The 23,956-nt window shown below is 43.7% G+C and overlaps 1 protein-coding gene across 3 annotated transcripts in view; it reads right to left on the bottom strand.

The window, feature by feature from the left end:
• Window positions 1-10,148, bottom strand: part of CUL1 (cullin 1) — a 99,536-nt gene extending 89,388 nt beyond the window's left edge. The window contains exon 1 of one of the 3 annotated variants that reach the window (XM_087432310.1): window positions 10,091-10,148. The gene's annotated coding sequence lies outside the window, so the exon portion shown is untranslated. Of the gene's footprint in view, window positions 1-9,460; window positions 9,604-9,732; window positions 9,871-10,090 lie in introns of those variants that run through there. The other 2 variants (XM_087432304.1, XM_087432296.1) reach the window with 2 other exon arrangements.
• Between the last annotated feature and the right edge of the window lie 13,808 nt (window positions 10,149-23,956).

Here is a 23,956-nt window from a genome sequence, read left to right as displayed (position 1 = left end):
GGGAGTAAAAGAAATCAGTTTGGGGCAAACTGAGATGGAAGCAAGCGCAGGTTAGCCAAACAGGAAAGCCCTGAGGGCAGTGAGAAGGACTAAAGGGAGCTCAGCTGGAAGTCAAGGAGCTAAATGATAAATCCATCAGAACTGCCTCAGGGGCCGGCCCGTGGCTTAGCAGTTAAGTGCGCGTGCTCCGCTGCTGGCGGCCCGGGTCCGGATCCCGGCGCGCACCGCCGCACCGCTTCTCCGGCCATGCTGAGGCCGAGTCCCACATACAGCAACTAGAAGGGTGTGCAACTATGACATGCAACTATCTACTGGGGCTTTGGGGGGAAAAAGGGGAGGATTGGCAATAGATGTTAGCTCATGGCCGGTCTTCCTCAGCAAAAAGAGGAGGATTGGCATGGATGGTAGCTCAGGGCTGATCCTCCTCACAAAAAAAAAGAAAAAAGAACTGCTTCACCCAAAGTAAAAGTGAAGAACACCACAGCAAAATAAACTAGAACAGAGAATCAAGTCAGAGATATCTCCTCAATGTCCACTAAGAGAAGATATAACTAGCAGAGCAGAATATTCCCCACAGAAGCTAATGCCAAGAGACTGTTCAAGGAAAAAATGGGTAACCTGGCCCAGAAGTTTGGAAATTGCTGCATGTTACATCTCTCCCTTAAAAGGGCCAAAATGCTCTAGAAAACAGACCTGCTTATGTTTCCCGAACTAATTTAACCCAACATCTCATGTGAACAGTGTCAAAGTCTGGAAACCACTGAGCTAGAAATGCAGGAGAACCAATTTAACATATCAGGAAAGACTATAAAAGAATATTAAAGAGAAGTAAAGTCTGATTTTCAATCTACTGAAATGCTTTTAAAACCGAGGCAGTTTAGACTTTTAAAGAAAAAAAGAGAAGAGTTCGAATTATCTTTGTAGCTAATGTTATAAACCAGTATTTTCCAAGTTTAACAATTACTTTTAACATATGACTCCAAGAAAATGTGAATGACGCATGCTCTGATCTTGTTGTTCCTCAGTACCGATTATGGATTACTGCTGATCCAGGTGCTTTAAAAAATTTTTTTAGATACTTTCTGTAACAGCATTTAGGATTTAGATTTAGACAAGACATAAAGTGAAACAAAAATCGTTTCTAGGGCCTGGCCCCATGGTCTAGTGGTTAAGTTCAGCGTGCTCCGCTTTGGTGGCCCAGGTTCACGGGTTTGGATCCCAGGCGTGGACCTACATCAACTCATCAGCCATGCTGTGACAGTGACCTACATACAAAATAGAGGAAGAGGGGCCAGCCCGGTGGCATAGTGGTTTAAGTTGACGTGGGGTTTGCAGGTTCAGATCCTGGGCGCAGACCTATGCACCACTTATCAAGCCATTCTGTGGCGGCCTCCCACATAAAAAATAGAGGAGGATGGGCACAGATGTTAGCTCAGGGCCAATCTTCCTCATAAAAAAAAATAAATAAACAAACCCAAAACAGAGGAAGATTGGCACAGATGTTAACTCAGGGCTAATCTTCCTCAAGTAAAAAAAAGAGGAAGACTGGCAACAAATGTTAGCTCAGGGTGAATCTTCCTCAACAACAAAAAAACCCATTTCTGGACAACTACATCTGTAACCCTGTACTCATTAGGATCCTGGTCTCTACGGCACTTCCCACACTGCCCCAAAGAACATCAGTGTTCAAGATGCAATCAATGCCTCAGCAAAGACAGAACAAAAACGAACACAGCAATTTACTACATACCACATCTTTACTGCAAGGCACATAATTTTTCACATTCTATGATTCTAAAATCAGTGTGGGTTCCACAAAACAAAACATGTTCTTTAATATGGTAGTAGGGTTTTCTTCCTCAAAGGCTATTATTAAATTAAGGGTATACCATATATATACACATACAAATACACACCTTCTAAGATATATATCCCTTGTAAGATACACATCTCCTTGTAAGAACAACAATGTACATTAACATATTAAAGTCCCCTCAATATGCAACCTAGCATTTCCTAAATTTATCTTCCTCCCGCACTCATACCTTTCATGTCACAGAACATAGATGGGCAAATACTGCTATAAACAAATAAATAAAAATGCTGAAAATGCAGTAACATGTGGAGTGGTAAAGCTGAGCTGCTTTATTATAAAAATAATTGTGACCAAAACAAATGCTTCATAATGTTAAAAGTGATTACATGCATGATATGCATCACTAGAAATGCTCCAACTAAACAGTAGATATTAAAAAAGAAACAAACCAAAAAATCCTGCACAGGGCCAGGTCATCTACACACACAACATTTACAAAGGTACCAGTGAGGAGCTAAGTCCCACAAAACTGCTCCACAGGTTGTGTCCTCAGCATCCCTAAGCCTTCCCTTCCATGTCTGTTAGGTCTCTGTCATTAGACTTTCGTCACCCTATCAAACAGAAGACTCTCTGACCTCGGGAGTCTCTATGCGATGACTGACTAGTAAAACATTTCTGCACCCTGTGTCCAAGTCTACCTTCATCCAGGAAAGCGGAGGAGAGACTTCTGTGCAAAGTGAGGCATCTGCAAGAAGCAGAAAGCTGAGGGGAGCAGCTCAGAAGTCACCAACCTGGGTTCAGCTCAGTCTCGGCACACGTCAAGTGCTGAATAAATAATGGTACCATTACATGTAAGATGAACTTGCAAGTTAATCTTTCACGGATTTTAAATCTTTAACATGGGAGAAGTCAGAAGAAACCACTCTTGGACTTTTTTCTTTTCCACCCTCCCCCAAACCAAACGTCTTCTAGTTCCCAAAGATAAGCTTGGGGCTCGGGGCGGGGGAGCTGAGCCTGGAGCTCTATTCCTGGGACTCCACTTGAGACTGACAAGTCTGTGGTCCAAGGTTTCTCATCCTCATCCAGATATCAACCCTTCACTAGAGTCTGACCAGAGCAGGCCTCCTTCCACCCTGCAGGAAGGGAGGTCTGAGCTCTCTGGCCTTTCTCCCATGCCCTGACTTGTGGATGCTTATCAGGCACACTTAACTATTTTAGTTAGTATATAACTAATTTCTACACAGTAAAGGCATTTTTTTCCTGACATTTGGTGACACATTGCTGTGCACCTATTTTCTCATAATTCCAACAGTATTCCTAATTTGTGTTATTTAGAATATATTTCTTAAATCAACAGTAACCTTTTACAACAATAAAGAAACACATAGGGACAGAGATTGGATTGGTGGTTACCAGAGGGGAAGGGGGGAGGGAGGAGGGTGAAAGGGATAATTGGGTACATGTGTGTGGTGATGGGTTGTAATTAGTATTTTGGTGGTGAACATGATGTAATCTATGCAGAAATAGAAGTACAATGATGTACACCTGAAATTTTTACAATGTTATAAACCAATGTTACTGCAATAAACAAAAAATTTAAATTTCAAAAAAAAAAAAAAAAAAAAAAAAAACAGTAACCTTTCAATTTTCCAAGCTATAGCAGAAGGTGTGCCAAAGAATTTTTTTCTAATTTTAGAAAAAATTTATATTTTTATGCCATAATGACAATAGGTTTAAACATTCAACTGAAAAACGCATCTACTGTCACTAGGAGTTATGAAGTAAGCAAAAAAGGACAGGAAGTTCACAATATCACTAAGAAAAGGAAACTTCCACACTGAAGACAACTCATCAGTACAGAATGCAGTGTTATGATTTAATAAGATATAAAACACAAATGAGTTTCATGAGATTAAGATAGTTTCATGGGGGGCATGAAACTTGAGGGGACCTGAAGTGGCTCAAGGATTAAGATACAGGGGAAAGAACGGGAAGATCAGAGCGTGTGAACCCTGACCCCAGGAAAGAGCCCACCAGAAGGCAGAGGTAACCACCCCCCCCCCACAACACACCTGGCGAGGCTCCTGTGAGCAAAGCAAGCTCCAAATTGCAGCATTAAACTCAGCAGAAACATCTGCTTGCAAGTAGTCCCACTGCTTCTATTGTCCTTTTTCTGTTTTTGCAAATTAATCTACTGTATTATAAATACATGTGCACTGCAGAAAAGTGGAGGAAAAAATAAAAACCAGAAAGACTAATCTAAAAATGATCCATAATTCCACTGCTCAGAGATAATCACTACTAACATTTTGGTTCATTATCATTTTATGTATATACTACACCCCAAAAAACCCCAAATTTTAGATATTACATGTATTATTTATAGCATGTTTTTGCCATCTAATATTCAATGAATTTTTAAATACAGAATTACAGAAATGCAAAGATTTATCTAAAAATGCTGAAATAATCATCTTTAATAGCAAAAGACTGAAAATAAATGCACAAAAAGAGGGCATTAAATAAAAGTGTACTCGTGACAAAATATTACTGTAGTAATCATTTTTCATATTTTCTAAACTAAATTTTTTATATTTTCTGGACTAAATTCTTAGAAGTGGATTGGCTATTTCAAAGTGCATACATGTTTTGCAAGCTTTTGTTACATATTTCTCTCAGAAAAATCATACTAATTACATTCTTCCTGGCAACATATGAGTGGGCTCATGTCTCCACACCCTCAACCAGAGTGGTTTATTTTTTCATCTATGCCAAAATGTTTAACAACAGTATCTCGCTGATTCGCATTTCTAGGAGTACTGCTGGAGAAGCTGAAACTTTCATGTTTCCTGCTCCTTTTATAAATGACCAGTTTGCCCATTTTTCCGTGGGGGGGAGGGTGTGCTCTTTATCTTACTGGTTTATTTACAATCCCTCTTTTTACAGTAAGGGAAGTTAATCTGCTTTTAAGTTATGATAATTTTCTCAGTTTGCCATTTGCCTTTTAATTATCTATGACAGTTTAACATACTTAGGTTTATTCTAAAGTAACCAAATGAACCTTTTCCTTTACAGTTCCTACTTTTGGTGTTACGCTGAGAGAGGCTTTTTCCCTCCTGAGATCATTTGTATTATCTTTTGGTTCTTAAAAAATCTTCTTTTGAAAAATATTTAAAAAGCACACAAGTTCACCACTCTAAAATTACAACCATTTTCACCAGTGCATACACACTTTATGCACACAGATTTTACATGGCTGCACACATCTCATACAATCTGTCTTTCAAAGTACTTTCTGACACAGGTCTTTTAAAAAATTGCAGTTTGTTAGATCTGAACAGTCTTAAAATAGTTTTATAAATTTTTGCAAGGCCCATGAGTCACAACATCACAGCCAGTTAAACAAAAGTCCCAAAGTTCCAGAACTGTTCATTTCTACCCCATCAGCGCCCAAGTACTCTCCTTCAATGTCCACCAGTTACTAAAAGACCAGAAGAATACACTCATTCTTAATATTGAGTCATGCATAATGAATTGTCATAATTTTCAATTATCAGATATCAATCCTTGAAGCATTTTCATTTTGATCTCTTCTCTTCCACCTTCATACAAAGCAAACACTTAGAGAGCATCTGGTTAAAATGGAGCTTTGGAGGCCCTCTGTCTTGTTTTAGGCTTCACCACCCACTAGGCCCGGCCTTAACCACTCAAAGCCTCAGTGTCTTCACCCATATGCTGTAAGATGGATCAAACAACAGGACCTCCACTTCATGGGGCTTGGTAAAGATTTCAGGCAGGAGGATGTTCATGAACAAAACAGGATTTAAATGAATGTTGACGTGGGCGGGGTGCTAGGCCCAGGGGACGGATGCACATCACATGGTCTGGGCCCTAAAGGAGGTCTGTCTAGTGGGAGAAAAGACCAAGTCCAGTCAAAAGATTAAGTGCTAGGACAGTGACCCAGGCAGGGCCTCGTGGGAGCCCAGGGAAGGCGAGCCCGGGATGGATGGGATGGGAGGTCAAGGGCCTGAGCTGAGCCCTTTTAAAGGAGCAGGAGTCTGCGGGTGACAGGAAGGGGACATGGTCCTCTACGCAGAGGGGAAAGCATGAGCAAAAAGCAGAGAAAAGGGCGGCATGGCAATTCCAGGAACTGGAGCTACAATGATGTGGAGCGTGGAGTAGAAGCCAGCGAGGAGACTCTCATTACTTGACCCAAGTTTCCCCAGGGAAAAAATTCAAATGACTGTCAAACTTAAGCTTCACAACTCTCCTTTTCAAACATGAATAAGAGTATGCTTTATGGAACAGTTTGTCAAATGCTGTTAATGTTAAAAGCTATGACAGTCCCATGGAATCTACACACTTTGAGAGCCTAAAGAAATCTTAAACAGTGTCAATCAAAAACCATCTCATTTTACAAATGAGGAAATACAGGCCCAGCAAAGTTAAGCTCAAACTAGATCCCAGGTTTTCTCTCCCCAGCAAAATGTTCTGTGACTAAGCAAAAATAAAAGAATAAATAAATAACACACATATGGCTTTTTTTAGAAGCCGGAAAATATCTGTGTGAATAAAAAATTTTAAAGTCATTAAGTGTCATAATAATTCTGTTTATAATGTGCATTAGTAAACGTACATATTATAAACAGGGATCTTAAAGTCCTCAGTAATAAACTTAAGTCTTATCCATATTCGATTTATTCATTTAATGCTCATTTCTCAGTTTCGAAAAGCAAACAAAAAAACACACCTTACTGAGAAACTACCAGATATCCAAAAAAAAAAAGAGCAAGGTGAACCTAGATTGGTACCTTGAAAATGGTAATGTTTTCTCCAGTCATATCAAAAAGACAAGTTCAAAATTAAGCCAATGGTGCCCAAAAGACATTATATTTCAGACTGACTCAATTGCTAAAGGTAGCCATGGCTTTGGGACCTGCGGAGGGCTGAAACTGCCAAGAATAAAAACAGTAACATTTTCCTAAGTTTTTCAGGCCTAATTTTTAATTTGAAGAATGGCAAGGAACTCAATTTAAAGCACATTCATTTTAATTTTCCATGCTGGAAGAAAGGCCCACTATGCCTGCTAAGTATACTGGGAGCGAACTTCTGATAAATGGCCCTCAAGGACCCAAGGGTGGTCTCTCCCCTAAGAGAAATTACAGGAGACTCTAGTACCTCCACTGGGTTTGCCGTATGTCTCCAAAAGGGAAGAGCCTCCACCACCAAAGGATTTCATTGTAAGGCTGCAGTATTTGACCTGGGGGAAAAGGCCTCAATCTTGTTTCAAAACAAAACAAAAAAATTTGAAAAATCTGTACCTTAAAACTAGTTTTGAGGGAAAAAAGCTAATTAAAGTGTCACAACTTGTTTTCTTTGCACTTTCCTGGATTTACATAGCTAAAGAAAACCTGGCCCTTTTTCTGTTGGGGCACTGTATTAGATCCTGGGGTGCCATAGTAACAATTATAACAAAGTTTGCGTTCTTAACCCGTGTAAGTGCAGTGACTGTTTTCCATAGGCAAAATCAGAGGTGGTCAAACGCTAGGAGTAAGTTAGAATTATTCCAGATTTATTCATTCAAAACACAACTAAGGTACCCATGACCAAGTTCGATGCTACTTTGGGGATGCAAAAATAAATAAGGAATATCTCTTACCTTCAAGGAATTCATAGCCTGTAAAGTATGGGACATAAGGCTGTACTGACAATCAAAACCAAATTAATTATCTCTAGAAGATAATATTCAGTAAGAGACAAAGGAGTTCTAGGGGCTGTAACATCTAAGGAAACTGCCGAATCAGCTCAGGACTTCATTCGTCTCTCAGGCCTCTGATGTGGTGTACATTAGGAATGGGGGGCATTGCAAGGACCTGAGCATGTGGCTCTAAGAAAAGGAGGACATCATAAATTGGTGAAAAATCCTAAAGTATGTAAAGTTTTTTTGGCAAAAATCGTTTTGAAAAGATGACACCAATGAGAAAAAAATTTAGTATTTTTAGAGAGTAATTCAGCCACCCCTCTCCAACTTAATGAACTCTCTCCTGAAACCTCCAAAAATGGGCATAATAGAGTTAAAGCAAGCCAGTCTTGTGTTTGCATGCTTCTGAATTTGAAATGCAATGTAACTCTTTCGACTGACCGTGGAAAGCAACAAATAGAACTTTCAAGTAAAAATTTTTCTAATAGCCAAGAACCTTTTCCAACAAAGATAATCTCATATCTAAATATTTTTTTAAGCAAAATGACTGGTTTTGCTCTTTAAACAACATTCCCTATTTTGCTACACCGTCCATAAACTCTTCAGGATTTCAGAAAATTAGGTAGAGAGCAGAATGGCCACAAATTGAAGTGTCAAACTTAAAACTGCAGACACACTTCTGCGGAGTGTCAAGGAATGTTTCGGTCCTAGAAGCTCAGGGCTTAAGGTACAATGAATTTAGTTCTTCTGTCACTCCGAAAAGTGCATTTCAGAAACAGCGTGATCGTTTACTCCACTCCTAACTTGGACTGTTTTAATGCCACTACGAGGAAGGGCAATTACACAGAGCAAATAAATACTTGAGTAAATTAACTGCAATCCCCTATTTGCACACTTACCCCTAACCCCAACTCGGAACTAAAAGCAACAACAGTGATCCAATCGGAAAAGAGAATCCTATTTCTGGCAGAGAGCTCGCTAAAGAGAGAAAACCTTTAACTTTGGGGATTAGTCTCAAGGAATGTTCACAAAGCATCTCTCTCTCTCTCTCAATCGTCATTAGGTCTACGTTACACAACATCACACAGGTGGGAGCGAGGGCTCCCGGCGACCCCGCCCCACGCGCCCGGTTACCTGGGGGTCAGCGCGCGCTCCCGCGGGGCGCAGGGCCGGGGGCGCGCCGAGGCCGCGGCGCAGGCCCGGCCCGACTGACCGGCGCTCGGCAGGCGCCGGGGGCTCGGTCCCGTTCGGTCGCCGCACTCGCATCCCTGCGCGCCTGCACCCGAGAGAGCGGAGCCGAAGGGCGACTGTTACCCAATAATAGCGCCCCGCACAGTCGCAACAATGCAGGCGCGGAGGCGGGAGCCGCGGGCAGGGAACCGGAAAGCGGAGAGCCCGGCTCCGCGGCTCCTCCTGCGCGCGAGCCCAGTACTTACTGGAGAGCACGAGTCGCGGGCGAGAACGGAGCCCGAGGCGGCCGGGGAGGAAGGGCACGAGCCCGGGCGCCCACGGAGGTCGCCGCACGAGGGGAGGCCGGGCTGCCCGGGCCCTCGCCCGCCCGGCTCCACGGCCCGAGCCCGGTCACGGCTGGGAAAGAGGCCGGCGCCACAAGGCCGCCGCCGCGGGCGCGATGAATCGGGCTTTTTCCCAGTGCGTAGTCCGGGCCTGGCCGCCCCGAGCCCGCGTCCGGCGCCGCTGCCCGGCCAGGCCCGAGCCGGCCGGGGTGACTCAGGGCCGGGCCGCGCTCGCTCCCCTCGCGCCGCCAGCGTCCTCCGCCCACGAGTCCCCCGGCCCGGCCGCCATTCCGCCCGGCCGAGGCCGGGCGGCTCGGGCCTCGCCGGGCGCCTGGGCTCGGCCGCCGCGGCCCCAGTCACTGCGACACCGCGGCTCCGGGCCGGGCCTGCGCCGCCGCCTGCCCCGGCCCCGGCGCCGCCGACACTCACCCGCATTTCCCTGGGGCCTAAATGGCTCCGGCGACTTCGCCTGGCCGCTGGGCCTGGGCCCCGGTTAAATCCCCGTCCCGCCAAGGTCTGGCCGCGTCCCTCAGCCGCCGGGGCCGCCCCGCCTGGAGCTGCGTGCGACACGGCTCCCGCCTCCTCCTCCTCGGCCCGCCCGCCCGCCGGCCCTCCTCCTCCCGCCGCCGCCGCCGCCGCCTGCACCACGCAACCTCCGCCCTTTCGCCTTTCCTCCTCGCTCCCCGCCCTCCCGGCCTCACCGGCTCCGGCGACCGCGGGCGAGAGGCTGGTGGGGGAGGGCCGGAACGCAGCGCCATCGGCGTCCGGGGCGGGGGAGCCGGGAAACCGTCGCCGCCATCGCCCCACCGGCCCGCGGCGCGGGAGGGGCCCGGAAACGTCCCGCCCGCCGCGGCCGCTGCCTGGGGCCACCCCCCGCGCCGGCCGGGGCCCCGCTCGCCGAGTGATTTCTACCTGCGAGCCCGTGGTCCCTGCCCCGGCACCCCGCGCCCTCCCCGGCCCGGCGCACGGATCCGCCTCCAGGTTTTACGGCCTCCCGCGCCTGGGGCCGCCTCTCCAGACCCGGCTTCCCGCCACTTCGCACTGACGAGGAGGGGTCACCTTTTTAGGTTGGGGGCACCGGCCTCTGGAGAAACTGCCCCAAAACACCCTGAAGGAGAGGGCCCTCCGCCTCCTGCCCTTCTCCTGTGCGCACACACCCTGAACCGACGTGGAACACAACAACTACGCCCAATTATTATGCCTCCGAAAGCAGTGTCCCCGGCTGGCTGATAAGAAAGTCAGACGGGCAAGTGGCCCTGAACATCAGGCGCCGACTTGAGAGGAGCGTGTAGTCCTTTCTCGAGCCCTTTACACCTGCAGGCCTTAGCAGTCAGCTCCTGAGAGCCTGAGCTTATCTGCGCCTCTCTCTCTTTTTAAAATCGTTTCTAAAATAAAACCAAACTAGGCTTCCCTTTTCAAACTCTTTCGCCAACTCATTTTTGGCAAATGTTGAGAAAGATCCACTTTACCATTAATCTTTGTAAAGAAAAATCAAGAATAAAATTTAAGAATTTACATATATGGGTGGCATGAAGTGTGACTATAAAATAGTATTGTTTTCATGGTCGCAGTCGTTTGAAATTAACTGTCACAATTGGGTACTTGAAATACTCTAAATACAAATTTTAGCACAAATAGCTACCTGGCTTCCTATGGTGGCAGAGGCTGGAGGAAGCACGGACTTGAAGGGGCTCCTGCTTTAACCATGGTTCACAACATACCAGAGGACTGGCTAATTCCGTGAGCAAGCAAGGAACGATTTCAAATTATCCTCTCTGGGCAAAAGACATGATGAATGTAACTTCCTGTTTTGCTCCAAACTAAAACGGTACAGAGATTCTAGTACCACCTTGGGGTAGAAATCCTAGGCCCAAAGCAGAGGGCCAGTCCCAGAGTCCATACTGTTTCCTGAGTAACATGGGTTTCTCTTAGAAGAACGATCCCACCTGTACATGTGGTTCCTCCTGTTGAAATGTAGTCTTTTGTCAACATCTATAAAGTATCTGTAGAAGTATTGCATTTGTCTATACTTGTCACCAAATCATGTAATCTCAGTCTATGCAAGGGTTAAAAATTCTTGGTTCATATCCTATACTTCTAAATAACCTAGCCAAAAGAAAATTTAGATGTATTTAACAACTTTTTTATGGGCACGTGGTAAGCTTGAAGGTAAAAATGGTAGGCTTGTCCACACTGTACCCATGTGGCTTTTTTCATATCCTCATTTCTTCCCTTTACTGGAACCCGTGCTTTCTTCAGACAACAACTTACTTTATCTCCATGTTCCCTAACCAGTCTTCTCCAATCTCATCATCCAATACCGTCTTCTTGTCTGTGACTTCCCACAGGTTATACAGGAGCTGAGTGGGTCAGCCCGCCCTTTACTGTTTGTTTCTTCCACCCTCCATTTTTCCTTAATGGAAGTATTTAGTCCACATATACCACCCTCTCCACTTCTCACTGCCTCAATTCCTGGTTCTTAACTTCCTTTATCCTTTTCTCTCCACCTGTCTGCATTATCATTTTTAGCAGTTAGACTATTCCATTGACGTTTATGTATACTTCACAACCACGTTGCATCTACGCCTCTTCTATTCTGAGCAGGTAACTTTGCCTCCTACCTAACAGATCAAAGCCATCTACTCTCTTTCCACTCCAAAACATCCTTCCTCCATCTCAGCAAAATTGATGTCCCTCTTTTAGATAACCCCAAATTTTTTTCCCCCAAAGCCGCAGTAGATAGTTGTATGTCATAGCTAACACATCCTTCTAGTTGCTGTATGTGGGACGCAGCCTCAGCTGCGGAGAAGCAGTGCGGCGGTGCGCACCCAGGATCTGAACCTGGGCTGCCAGCAGCAGAGTGTGTGCACTTAACCGCTAAGCTACGGGGCTGGCCCATAGATAACCCAAAATTTGGAGGGATAATTAACTGATAGATGTCAGAATCAAAATTGAAAATAGTCTCAGACTAGAATATTAGGCCAAAACCAATGAAATAAATAATAACTTTACAAGTCTAAAACAATGTGATGAAGTTCAAAAAGCCCAGGTTTTAGATTTAGGCAGACCTTGCTTTATATCCAGACTAAACTACTATCTTTTGCTCTAGTTAAGTCAACTGTTAAATGGGTCTAAAAATGCCTAACTCATAAGGTTGTTTTGAACGGTAATTCCTTTATAATTCCAGCATAATTCCTGAAACACTAAGTTTTGGTTGCCTTTCTTTCCTCATCTTCCATAAAGTGGGGCTCCACTGAGTCCCCTATTGCTGTTGATAACACTAACATTTTCCAAGTATACGGCCCTGAAAACTCAAATTACTGACCCATTTACCTTGCATCCCAGAGCTAGTCACCAATCTAGTCTTGGCTTAGCCTGTAGGGGCAGGCATTATCATCATCACACTGATTTTCCAGTGAAAAAAGCCAAGGTTCAGAGATATTAGACAATTTGCTCCAAATCACTCAGCTCCATGAGTGGCATAATCTGATCCAGTGACTCCCCAGTCCGCATATACCCGCCACTTTCCTATGATATTTTCCCACGCCTGTATTGTTTCTTTAACCTTCTAAATGGTTTTCCTCGTTCTGATCTCTGTCCTTTCAGCCTGCACAGTGACTGACTGCACACGGTTCCTTCCAAACTGATGCCCTCATCATTGTATCTTTGTCCTTTCAAACTTTTCAGTGGCTCTCCATAGTTTATAGAGTTCAGTTCCAACTCTGACCTGGCACTTAAGGTTTACCTTAATCTTGTCCTAACTCACTATTTCCAGCCACTTCCCAACCTCATCTAATCCTGTTGGGCCTGCTGCTGGCCCACAAAGACCAGCCTTGAGTCACTATGCATGAATGCTTGCTTCCATTTGTTCCCTTAATAGAAAGTTCCCTCCTCCCTTGCTACATCTGCAAATCATGCTCCCTTTTCAAGATCCAGCTCACGCCCCCTCCCAGGGAGCCGATTTTGCTCCTTCTACCCAGGCTTTAGTGATCTCTCCTTGACTGCCGACTTCTCACATGTGCCTTTAATCTAGATGGTCTGTGCCTCGGGGTCAGGCGCTAGTTCCTCAGGTTCACCAGCCCCCTCAGCATTGTGCCTGAAGAACATTGAAGGATGTTCAAGACATGTTTGTTTACTAATCAAATGAAGGGTGCTGTGTCAGTTGACTAGCTGTAGGAGCTATTATTTCTAAGACATGAGTGGGGAACTAGCCATCCAGTGCAAAGTAAATTCATTTAATGGGATAGTTCCCAAACCCCAGAATCACCTGGGGACGAAATTCCAGGGCCCATTCCAGGTCTACTGAGTCAAAATTGGGTGGAAAGGGACAGGGAGGGAATTTGAAACTGCCAGGGTTTATATCCTGGCTTCACTACTTATTATCTGAGTAATTTTGAACAAGTTACTTAACCTCTCTGTGCCTCAGTTTCCTCATCTATGAAATGGGGGTGATAATAGTATCTCATATGAGGTAGTTGTAAATTAAATATTTAATAAACATGACCGACATGAGGAGGATGATGATATAATTACCCAGGTCCAGTCCGGTGACCTGAGTCTGGGAACCACTGACTTAATGAACCACTCCTTCCTCCATTCAAGGTTCAAACGTTATGACCTTCTGGTACTAAGCATTATGACATAGTATTACAATAAACCTTATTTGTTTTGAAATAGTGTATTTTAAGGAAGAGGAGCCAAGTAAATCAGATTTTTCAATTAAATTTATTTATTTAATCCAAGTCATGAAATGTATATTATTTGTGATTTTTTTGAAAAACTAGTTCCTCTTAGAAAAATAACTACACGTATGCTATAATGATACAGAGTAATTCAACCAGTTTAGTATTCAAATAAAGCAGGAAAGAGATGAAATAATATCGTGATTTCTTCCACTTAGGGCAATGAATCATAAATTCTTTTCGAAGAAGCAAGTTTTTAAATCCTCTACATTAATTCATTAGAAAAAAATTCATAGCTCATTTTGTGCCATCAAATGCCAAATAAACAATATTTTAATGATATTAAATGTAACTAGATATAAAATAGGAAGCATAAATTTACTTACCAAAGTCACATACTAAATATGTCTGAATGGGGAACACAGGACGGGTAGCCCCCACCTTCTCAACTCTTGACTTATAAATGGCCTATACAAACAAATACACAAAGGCCTTGTTTCTATTGCCTGGAATTCCACCAAAGATTCCTAGTTTCCTCTCTCAATGACTCACATATCTCTGGGAGGGTAACAGGGCTTGATAGCCATTCACACATTAGCATTAACTAGTTCAATCAGATTGCCTTCTTTCTAACACAGATCAGTAGCACCTCAGAATGGAAAGTTTTGGACAAATCGAGTTTGGGAGAAAAATTTAAGTGCCTCAGGGCAGGCTGAAGGCTTTGGGGCCAGAGATTCTGGTGAGAGGAGACTTAAGCACCGAAAGGGAATGAGGGAAGGAGATGCAAGTATTTTAAAACCTAACCTGTCCAATTTCAGATTTTGCATATTGAGATGTCCTAGGCCTCTTGTTTGGGGACCCCTAATTCAGAAATAATACTGTAAGATAGTCATGAATTAAGTAGGCTTTTGAGGTCTGACCTGGGGCACCTGAACACCAGCATAACATTCTATTAGGTTGGACCATATGAAATTGCAACTCATTTTCAAATGATTCAACTTAGTTTCTATGAGAAAATTATTCAGAGTTCTAGAAAACTTCCCTAAAATCACTTTTTCGAGGAAGCTTTCCATGACCCTCCACAACCTCAGTCCAGCCCCATGCCCACATGTGGATTAGGTCCTCTTCTTTTACACCATGTACTTAGTTTTATTAAAGAGTTTATCAATATTGCATTAAAATTTTTTCCCTTCTCTATCTCCCACTCCCTCAGAGGTTGTGAGCTCCTTGAATTCAGAGACTGTGTCTTTCATTGCTATATCTACAGAATTTATCATAATGCCTGGCACACGGTATATTGAAGGAATGGTTGGAACCCAACTCATGGATGAGTTGGGATTGTTTGTACTAGGAAACCCAGTCATGCTACTTTCCTGCTCAAAGATCTTTAATAATTCCCTGTTTCCTACCAGAAGAATGGCAAACACTTCATTCCTAATATTGAAACACCATCTACATTTTGGCTTCCATGGATCCATCCATACTTGTCTCCTTCTGGTTTTTTACACATATCAAGCTAGATCCAAACTGGACTCCTGTGAATGCCTGAATGGGCTCGGTGCATTTCCTTATCCAACCAGACCTTCCATATCAATTACTCTTCCCCAACCACTACTTACCCAAATACAACCCATCCCTCTGGGCCCACTTTAAACACAACCTCTTTAATGAAACTTTTCCTGTTCCTCGGCCTGATGTGAATTCCACCCCTCCCCTCACACTGGGTAAGCCTCTTGAGGACATTCTTAGACAAGTTTGTATCCCTACAGGACTGTATTAGTCAAGGTTCTCCAGAGCGACAAAACCAACAGGATGTGTGTGTGTGTGTGTATACACACACACACACACATATATATGAGAGAGAGAGAGATTTATTTTAAGGAATTGGCTTGCGTGATTATGGAGGCTGGCAAGTCCAAAATCTGCAGGGTGAGCCAGCAGGTTGGAGAGGCAGGGAAGAGCTGATGCTGCAGATCAAATCTGAAGGCCATCTGCTGGATGAATTGCCACCGGTTTGGGAAGGTCAGTCATGGTTCTAATGAGGCCTTCAACTTGAATGGATGAGGCCTGCCCACATTATGGAGGGCAATCTGTTTTACTCCAAGTCCACTGATTTAAGTGTTAATTTCATCCAAAAATCACCCTCACAGAAACATCTAGAATAATGTTTGACCAAATATCTGGGCACCATGGCCCAGCTACATGGACACATAAAATTAACATTCGAAAGCACTGAGCAGGATACCTGGACATAGCAGATGGTACCTTACTTCTTTAAAAGACGGTTTACGCTCATTGCCTCAAGTTTCTTACCTCCTATTACGTTTGCCAGTTTCTCTTCTGCATTTGGTTCTCCTACTGCCCACCCTTCCATTGTGAAACTAGTCATTCTTTGGCTTCCAAACTCCTACACTCTCATGGCTCTTCTAATTTATCTGATAACATTTTCTTATCTGGCTCTCTTTCACCCACCACTTAAATGTGGGTTCCTGAAGGTTCTACTCTAGGCGATCTTGCTACATTCTCTTTTTGCGCAATCTTGTTGTTTCCATGGCTTCAGTTGTCAACTCTGTCAAATTATCACCTCCAACTCAATCCAGGGACACATCTAGGTTTCATGGTACCTAATGTTTATCCAGTTTGGGGGGAGGGTGTTCTTTAAGAAAGTTTCTGTACTAGTATGGTTAGCAATAACTTAACTACACATGGAAACCGCATAGATGTATCCCATTAATCCCAAACTGTATTGTACTCCTAACACAGCTTCCCCTAAACAGGTTCCCCCCAAATGCCTAGAGCACTCCAATGCCACTGGATCTGAGAGGGAGGTGAGCAAGAGGAAGTTGGGGTAGATATGTAACAGTCATAGTCTCAATCAATGCAGCTATAACAACCTACTTTTGAAATTTTTACAAACACAGATAACTACATGAATATATAGCTAAGACCCCCATCAGGGGCTTGGCAGGGCTCATGCATGGGAGGAGCCATGAAGGGAAAGCTTCAGAACCTTCAAGAGTATCCACCCCCATCTCTGTCTCCAGCCTCGACCTCTCCCACACTTCAGGTCTGATTTTCTACCTGCTTGCACATGCTTGAACATCCCTCATATTCCAAATCATTTGTGTTCAAACAAAGCCCACTATTCTTTCTTCTCCCCCGACCCATCCTATATCTTCTCCTTTGTTTTATGTCTCTGGTTTTGGCAGTACCATCCACCCATTATTCAAGTTAGATGCTTGAGGTATTTTTTATTCTGACCTCTTTTTCACCTCCATATCCATTTCTTGATTAAATCATATCAAATTTAGACCAGTCTAGATGAAATTTAGACCAGCCCAAAGACCAGCTCATTTGGGCTGCCACAATGGCCTCCTAGCTAGTCTCCCTCCCTCCGGTCTCTCCTCTAATTCATCCTCCATGCAGCCATGGAGTTATCTTTCTAAAACATGGTAATCCTCCTCAAGAAGCAGGATTAGCATGGGCTCTGGAGCTAGACGATCTAGGTTTAAATCTTGGCTCCATCACTGACTAACTGTTTGATCTGGCAAAAGTTATTTCATAGGTCTATGCCTCAATTTCTTCACCTGCAAAATGGGAATAGTACATACTTTACAGAATAGTTTTAAGAAGTTATAGCGTTTCATGATGTTGGATATCTGACACATGGTAAGTGTTTGGTATGTTACTGACATTGTATATCTCTCCTACCAAAAACCTTCAATGGTTTCACATTCCACAAGAAGACATTCAATAATAATCTTCACGGCACAACCTCAGTCTCTCTTCCCAGTTTCTTCCCGTTCCAGCCACGTCTCCTCCTGGCTCTTGTGCTGCAGCCACACTTGACAACCACGCGGATCTCCCCAGGAAGTTTGGGGACTCCTGATAGTGTTCTTTGTTGGGAATGTCCTATTTCCTTTTTCTTTCCCTGAAGAAATCTGAGTCATTCTCCAGGTGCCTGATCCCTGGTCATCATCTTCTCTATGAAGTTTCTTCAGCCTCTTCTCTACCCTCATTGCGTGTCCTGATGTTTTTGCATAAACAACGGCCAGAAGTCTCTGAGAAATTCCCTCTCACCTCAAACTTTCTTTTTTGATTGCCAAAAATGGGGTTCACGTTTTTGAGCCACTATTCTTGTATTCTTGTATGTTATGTAATACATGTAAAGTATATCTTGGATTATTCCAAGTTTTTATTGGCATAAATTGGAGAGAACATTCTAGTCATGAATGATGAAGTGTGTTTTCCAGGTCACACTACACTGTGCCAGGAAAAACTTTATGGCCCATCAATACCATTTGTTTATATGATAGATTTTAAAGAACAGCTATAGTATTTAGAAAATACTAAATATTTAAGATAAATAAATTTAAGAAATTCCAATGACCATAGAACTTGGCTTTCTTGGTCTGTCAGGTCAGTTGCTTTTTGACTCAATATTCACTTGGGGGATAAAAAATGGATGCTAAGGGAACCTGCAGGTGGGAGTTCTCAATGAACAGGTAATAACCAAAAACGATATTATACTGCCATTTTATGGGGGAAATTACTCCTCTCCATTAATGTTTTCTGTGGAGTGGCAAGTGAAGAGACTTCTTTAGAGTTTGCATAACTTCTCTGACTATTTTTTTTAAGAATGTGTGTTTAATTCAGATTTGGAATCTAAATAAATAGCTGCTGGCTAGTTCTGCGGGCAGAGTAAGCTCAGAAACCAAACTCTTGTTGTACAATGAAAGCTACATTTTATTTTTGTTGATAATGTCCCAGAAACTTAGGTCAATGTCATCAGCCGCTGTTCCGTCTCAACAGTGACAAGGCCATCAGTAGGCTTTTGGCTTTTTTATTGACGCCATCAGTGTTTCTCTTAAGCAGTTAATCAAGAGGGAAGTACGATGATGAAAACAAGAATTAGAAACACCCTTAACCTCCAAATAACTTGGTAGGAGAGCAAGAGATACAAGATAGGTGGGAAATCTGCAACTACGAATCCAAAATAAATGCAATCCTTCCTCCCATTTGGGGAGCCCGTCCATCTTTCCCATTCTTTTGTCAATGATATTTTCTTTTATTTCTCCTTACTGCCTTGCTTCCAACTCTTAACCTTTTACTAAAAGATTAGAACTAGGTTGGGGCCGGCCCGTGGCTTAGCGGTTAAGTGCGCGCGCTCCGCTACTGGCGGCCCGGGTTCAGAGCCCAGGCGCGCACCGACACACCGCTTCTCCGGCCATGCTGAGGTGGTGTCCCACTGAGGCTGCGTCCCACATAGAGCAATTAGGAGGGTGTGCAACTATGACATACAACTATCTACTGGGGCTCTGGGGAGAAAAAGGGAAAAAAGAAAAAAGATTAGAACTAGGTAAATATCTAGCAGTCTAGTTTCCTAGTTGTTAAAAGATTGCTGCCTTCAGTGCCTTTAAACTAGAAAATGCTACTTGGACAGTGCAAAAAGATTTATATTCTGAACTACCAGCAAGACCACCTGGAAGAAACTGGCAATGGAATAAAATTTACTTTGAACCACAGACACTTCAGTTTTCCTGATAGAATTAGGTGAGTAGACGTAAAGAGTGGATGTAAAACTCCAATGGTCAAAATAAAGTGATTTTTTTTTTTTTATTCCAGGGTATCCATGGTTTTGAAAAATAGAGTACAGCATTTACTGTGATGTGTTTCTTGAGTAAGCGCTTCAGAAACCACTTGCTCACTAACCTACCTTTCCCCTGCAGCTAAAAATCTGCCAGGTAGCTTAGACAGGGGCGGTAGGGGAGGCTCTCAGGTCGCGCAGAGCGGGGTCAATCCCACTGTAGCTGCGCAGGTGAGCTTTTCCAGCTCCACCCTCAGTCTGAGAAAGACTGTGGGAAGAAGCCAGGAAGAGACTCCCATGGGAAAAAGACAGACTCGGGAATCCCAGCCTGTGCCTAAGACAGGGGACAGCAGAAGGAAAGCGCCCAGGATGGCGGCACGGCTCCTCCCTCCTGTTCCCCCTCCAGCAATGCCACCTGGAGCAGGTGGGCATCTTGCATGATGGCCCCTGGCCAAATAATCCCATTCTTCTGGATGCTCAGAGTTCACACCTGCCGGGGTTCTCTGCTCCTCCTACCGTATTGAACATTGTCTAGCTGTAAGCTATTTGGGAGCAGGGCTATGTCCCAACTGCACTCAGTTGCACAATTTATCCCCAACCCACCTTTCCAGGCTCACTTCCCACTCTGCTCCTGTTATACACTGTAAACTGCACGGGGCTGCTCACTGTATAAACATTCTTGTACTTTCCTTCCTTCTAGCTTTTGCTAATTCAGCTTTGGATGCTCTTCTTACTCCCGGGCCCATCTGTTGCCATCCTACTAGTCTTGCAAATCCTAGTTATCACCTCGTCAGACTTCCCAGATTCCCTTGGGAGGTTAATCTCATTCTCCTTTGCATTCTCCTAGTACTTTGCTTGGGCCTTTACCATAGATGTAGATTCCAGGTCCCCTGTCTTTTCATCCTCTTAATCTGGTCTTCTGCAGAGCAAAAGGTTTTGATTTTGATGATGTCCAATTTATCAAATTTTCTTCTTATGCGTTGTGCTTTGGGTAGCCCTAGATCCTGAAGATTTTCTGCTATGGTTTTTTCTAAATGTTTTATAGTTTTATGTTTTACATTTAACTCTAGGGATCCATGTTGAGTTAATTCTTGTATGAGGTGTGAGGTTTAGGTTGAGGTTCATTTTCTGGCCTATGCATATCCAATTTTTCCAGCACCATTTGGTGAAAAAGCCATCTTTCTGCCATTGGATTTTTTTGTAACTTTGTCAAAAATAAGTTGAGCTAGTTGTGTGTTTATATTTCTAGGTTCTCTATTCTCTTCCATTGAGCTATGTGTCTAGATTCTAGGCGCCTTGAGGGCCAGATATCTGTCATCGTTTTTACAGTGCCTTGGTCTATTGCCTTGCAAATAGTAGCATCTAACTCAGTACATGACACAGAGTAGATGTTCAATAAATTTTTGTTGAAAGAAAGGAAGAGTCAATATAAATGTAATAATTATTATAAATGTAAGAAATGTTATTTATTTATTATAAATAATAATTTAACTCACTTTATAAATGTGAGTTAAATTATTGCTGAATTAATTTTTAAAACTTTGAGAGTCAGACTTTTGTGTTCCTGCAGTCTCAGCCTGGCAATAACCTTTGCGCAGGCCCCTTGACCCAGAAACTGAAGTCCCCACATGTCCTGCACACTCTGAAGGCCTCTTGCCCATGCCAGCCCCTGGACTCCCTCTGCGTATCCCACCTCCCCTTCCCATGCTGCCTGCACACAGCTGCCTAGGACCTGGAGGGTCACACCCTCAGCAGCAGCTCCCTCTGCAAGCCCTCCACCCCCATACATACCTTGCACCCTGAAGGCCCTCTGCTCCTCCCTGCTGCTCCCAGACTCTCACTCCATGCCCACACCGCTGGTTGCTGATCGTCTGCTTCTTGTTCTCCACCTGTACTCCAGAGGGTGGTCTATTGCTTGCCCAGCAACTCCAGACCAGCTCCAGCCTGGCCAAACCAGTGCACTTGTCTGCTATCTGGTGGGCTGAACCACACCTTCTCCAACGAGATCTGAACCTCTTCCAAGTGTGTCTTTCCTTGGGAACTCTCCCTCACCCTGGGGTAGCAAATAGAGTTTCCTTCTATCCTACAGTCTCCCTTTCATCATAATTGATAATTCTTTATCTTCAGCTTCTTTGTTTAACCTACCATGTGGCTTCTATCTCCTGAGCAGACCCAGACTGCTACACTTGGTCAGCCACTACCCGTATCTCTCAGGGTCCCTGTGATACGCAGTCTCCCTTCTTCATCTGTGCAGCAGTGAGAGCTGTAATTTACATATTGGTGGGAATTAAGTCAGCCTGTTACAGTGGGAAGACCCAGGACTTTGGAATAAAAGGCCCAGAGTTTAAATTTGACCCCCACTATTTACTAGTTGAGTGATATTCAACATGACATGGGCCATCTTGGTCCAGTCCCTTTATCCATTGTACCTTAAAAGGAGAATGATTGTGATGATAATGCTTCACAGCTTTGATGTGCTGATCAAATAGGATAATGCATATGACATGTTTTGTTCATTGTTATGTTCCAAATAAATAGTCATCATTTTCATTTAACATTAAGACAAACTATGGAATGAAAGACTGTGACTCCTGCTAAGTAAATTTCAAACACAGAAACAGTGGAGGGTTTCTTCTGAAATCATACAACAGAGGCGATTACCCTGGCATAACATTGGGCCCAGGCACATCTATCTACAATGGCTGCCTCCCCACAAAATATCTTAACAGATACATTCCCAATAACAGGTGAAATAATGATTCTCGACTTCATTTTATTTTATTTATTTTTATTTTTCTTGTGAGGAAGATTAGCCCTGAGCTAACACCCCCTGCCAATCCTCCTTTTTTTGCTGAGGAAGACTGGTGCTGGGCTAACATCCGTGCCCATCTTCCTCTACTTTATATGGGACGCTGCGACAGCATGGCTTGATAAGCAGTGTGTAGGTCCACACCCGGGATCCAAACCCACAAACCCTGGGCCGCCAAAGTGGAGTGTGTGGACTTAACCCCTGTACTACCAGGCTGGCACTTTGACTTTATTTTAAACACAAGGAAAAGGAAGTTAAATATAATGGAAATATTGTAGAAGGAAAACTGCTATGTTCTCACATTATTTAATTGGGATTTCTTGCTGTTGAGAAAGATGAAATAGTTAAGAATACATGCTGGACTGGCCCCGTGGCTTAGCGGTTGGGTGCGCACGCTCCGCTGCTGGCGGCCGGGGTTCGATCCCGGGCGCGCACCGTCGCACTGCTTCTCCGGCCATGCTGAGGCCGCGTCCTGCATGCAGCGGCTGGAAGGATGTGCAGCTATGACGTACAACTATCTGCTGGGGCTTTGGGGGGGCGGGGGGGAAGAATACATGCATGTGAAGGAACAGGGACAAATTAAATGTGTTTTTAACCAAAACATTTGAGTAGGGTATAATTATTGTAAGAAAACCATGATGTCAAATAAGTTCTTTTTTTGTGTGTGAGGAAGATCAGCCCTGAGCTAACATCCATGCTAATCCCCCTCTTTTTTTTTTTTTTTTTGCTGAGGAAGACTGGCTCTGAGCTAATATCTATTGCCAATCCTCCTCCTTTTTTTTCCCCAAAGCCCCAGTAGATAGTTGTATGTCACAGTTGCACATCCTTCTAGTTGCTGTATGTGGGACGCGGCCTCAGCATGGCCGGAGAAGTGGTGCGTCGGTGCACGCCCGGATCTGAACCCCAGCTGCCAGTAGCGGAGCTCGCGCCCTTAACCGCTAAGCCACGGAGCCAGCCCTCAAATCAGTTCTCAACAAGTAATTTTTAGAAACTGGTGATTGAAATAGATGTCAAAGAAGAATGGCGAAAAAAAAAAGGTTACAAAAATGATTTCTTAAGAATTTCTGAGTTCCTGAGGCAACTTTAGTCTGGATTTAAAGTTCTCAATACTTATATTTTACATACACATGTAATAGGCAGAGGGTTTAATATGCTAACGAATAATGTAAAAAGAAAACTCCAAATTGCAACAGTAATATGATATTCAGTATGTCAGGATGCTTTTGTAAATCATTACGTAAAGTGTATTAAAATTATTTTCAATAGGATTATCTGAAAATAGCACTTCGTTGAGAGATGAATTTTCTGAATATGTCAATTTTTCATCCTAACTAGTATTCTCAAAGAAAATAATAAGAATGCAAAGAGTTTTGCTTATTTGTCTAATTTTCAAGTCAGCAATGATATGGATTCTGCCAAAATCAGCTGTCATCCTTTAAAACACATTATTCACATGGGTAAAATCGCATAACATTTTATCTGCTGCACATCACTTCTCTCCATCCAAAGAAATCTCGACCTTTGAATGGTGGCAGTCCTTGGAGTTAATGTTCTTTAAAGTGACTTTAATATGTGTCCACAAAGTTTTTATACTCCAGGAATTTGGTGGAGCCCAATTCCTCTCCCCTTGACTGTGTGCTGAACTTAGTGACTCACTTCTAACAAGCCAATAAAGCGGAAGTGACGATGGGAGCCTTAGAGACTTGGTCATAAAAGGCACTGTGGTTTCTTCCTTGCTCACTCTCTTAGATTGCTTGCTCTGGGGGAAGTTAGCTGCCATGTTGTGAGGAGGTCTCCTTGTGTAAGAAACTGAGGCCTCCTGTCAATAGCCACGTGAGTGCATCTTC

This window comes from Ceratotherium simum, chromosome 1, assembly GCF_057802395.1.
Source record: "Ceratotherium simum simum isolate JZ-2026a chromosome 1, ASM5780239v1, whole genome shotgun sequence".
NCBI classification, from domain to species: domain Eukaryota; kingdom Metazoa; phylum Chordata; class Mammalia; order Perissodactyla; family Rhinocerotidae; genus Ceratotherium; species Ceratotherium simum.
This window is presented reverse-complemented; position numbering and strand designations above follow the sequence as displayed.